The following is a 2622-nucleotide window of genomic DNA, read 5'->3' as shown; positions in this document are numbered from 1 at the left end:
GGGCCGGCCTGGTTGGCCCGATGGCCAGCTGGGCCGCGGTCCAGCAGGGGGGGGCTTCCCTCCTTTTGTTGTTTTTTTTTCTTTTTGGTTTTCTGTTTTTCTTTCCTTTTGTATTTTCTTTTATTATTTCTTTTCTGTTTAAATCATTTAATCCATTTAGCCATTTTATAAAAATATGTCTATTGCACTATAATTACCTTTGTAATATTCGTCAACCACCGAACAATTTTATTTTAAATTTTGAAAACTTTTATTGTTTTCATCAATTTGAATTTTGAATTTGAACGGTTTCGAATTATTGCGAGGATAGTAACAGTAATCGGGATGACGTGCCATGATTAGCGTGGGATTACTGTAGCAAGATTATCCGGGCGTTACAAATCTCCTCCACTACAAGAAATCTCGTCCCGAGATTTTAGGAGGTAGAAGGAAACAGTGCGGGGTATTCATCACGCAGGCGATCCTCGCGTTCCCAGGTGGCTTCGTCTTCAGAGTGATTCGACCACTGGACCTTGAGGAACTTGATCGCCTTCTGGCGTGTGCGGCGTTCAGCTTGGTCGAGAATGCGGACCGGATGCTCTTTATAGGAGAGGTCCTGTTGCAATTCGAGCACTTCATGATCCACAGCTCGGATTGGGTCCTTGAAGCAACGGCGGAGTTGCGACACATGGAACACATCGTGAACCTGAGAAAGGTTCGGCGGGAGCTCCAATTGATATGCCACTTTTCCACGCCTCTCGAGAATAGTGAATGGGCCAATATAGCGAGGAGCTAGCTTGCCCTTGATCCCGAAGCGGTGAGCACCCTTCATTGGTGTAACTCGAAGATAGGCCTTTTCGCCAGGTTGATAGACCATGTCTTTATGATGACGGTCATAATTACTCTTTTGGCGTGACTGAGCAGTCTTGAGATTCTCGCGAATAATGCGGACTTGTTCTTCGGCATGTTGGATAATATCCGGACCGAAGAGTGGACGTTCCCCAGTTTCTGACCAGTTCAGAGGGGTTCGGCACTTTCGTCCATATAACACTTCGAAGGGGGCCATCTTCAGACTAGCTTGATAGCTATTATTATAAGAGAACTCAGCATACGGAAGAGATTCCTCCCATTTCTTGCCGAAGGAAATAACACAAGCTCGAAGCATGTCTTCGAGAACTTGGTTGACACGTTCAACTTGCCCTTGTGACTGAGGATGAAAAGCAGTGCTGAAAGACAGATGAGTGCCCATAGCCTCTTGGAAACTCGCCCAGAATCTTGAAGTGAATAAACTGCCACGGTCTGAACTGATAACCAGTGGAATACCGTGAAGCGAAACAATTCTGGACATGTAGAGAGTTGCAAGCTGACTAGCAGTGATCGTTTCTTTGACCGCCAGAAAATGTGCAACCTTAGAAAGTCGGTCAATGACGACAAGAATAGCATCATTACCTTTCTGCGATTTGGGGAACCCAGTAACGAAGTCCATCTCGACATGGTCCCATTTCCATTCAGGAATAGATATAGGTTGCAGAGTTCCAGCAGGCCTTTGATGTTCTGCTTTGATACGACGGCAAACGTCACATTCAGCAACATAACGAGCAATGTCTTGCTTCATGTTAGACCACTAGAATCTCTGACGAATGTCTTGATACATCTTCGTACTACCAGGATGGATACATAGAGGCGTATCATGAGCTTCTTTCATAACCTCCTGAGTCATATTCAGGTTTTCCTTCTTACACGGCACCACTAGGCGGCCTTTGAAGTACAAGGCGCCGTCATCAGCAATAGTGAAGGATGAGGAACTTCCTTCTTTGAGGTCTTGCTTAATCTTGTAGACTTCAGAGTCAAATCCCTGCATTGTCTTTATGGTGCCCACGAGATCGGGTTCAACAGCCAGGGTATAGAGGGAACCCTGGGAAACAACACGGAGAATCATCTTGCGGAACTCCGGAGGAGGGGGAGCGAGTGCACCCGGAGGAACAATATGGAGGTTTAGCTTTCTGAATTCTTCAACAAGTGAGGGCTGGACTTTGTGAACCTGGAGGTGGTTGCAGTAAGACTTGCGGCTCAAGGCATGAGCCATTACATTAGCCTTGCCTGGGGTATAGGAAATACCCAAATCAAAATCTGCAACAGTCTCCATCCATCTCTGCTGACGGAGGTTCAGGTCTGGCTGAGTAAACAGATACTTCAGACTTTGGTGGTCAGTGAAGATCTCGCAACGATTACCGAGTAGGTAATGTCGCCACTGTTTTAGCGCATGAATGACAGCAGCAAGTTCGAGGTCGTGAACTGGGTAGTTCTCTTCGTGAGGGCGCAATTGCCGAGAGGCATAAGCAACCACTTTGCGCTCTTGCATTAAGACACAGCCTAGTCCTTGACGGGAAGCGTCGCAGTAAATGACGAAGTCCTTCTTAGTATCAGGAGGAGCTAGTACTGGGGCAGAAGTTAACTTGTCCTTGAGTGCCTGGAAACTTTCCTGACATTTATCTGTCCATTGGAACTTGACGCCCTTATGCAATAGGTTAGTCAGAAGCCTGGCAATCTTGGAGAAGTTCTCGACGAATCGACGGCAGTAGCTGGCGAGACCGAGAAAACTTCTGACTTGCTTAACGTTCTTCGGAGGAGTCCAATCGAGAA

This window comes from Triticum aestivum, chromosome 7A (genome assembly GCF_018294505.1).
Source record: "Triticum aestivum cultivar Chinese Spring chromosome 7A, IWGSC CS RefSeq v2.1, whole genome shotgun sequence".
In the NCBI taxonomy this organism is placed as follows: Eukaryota; Viridiplantae; Streptophyta; class Magnoliopsida; order Poales; family Poaceae; genus Triticum; species Triticum aestivum.
The sequence above is the reverse complement of the archived record's forward strand: the minus strand, read 5'-3'. Positions refer to the sequence as shown.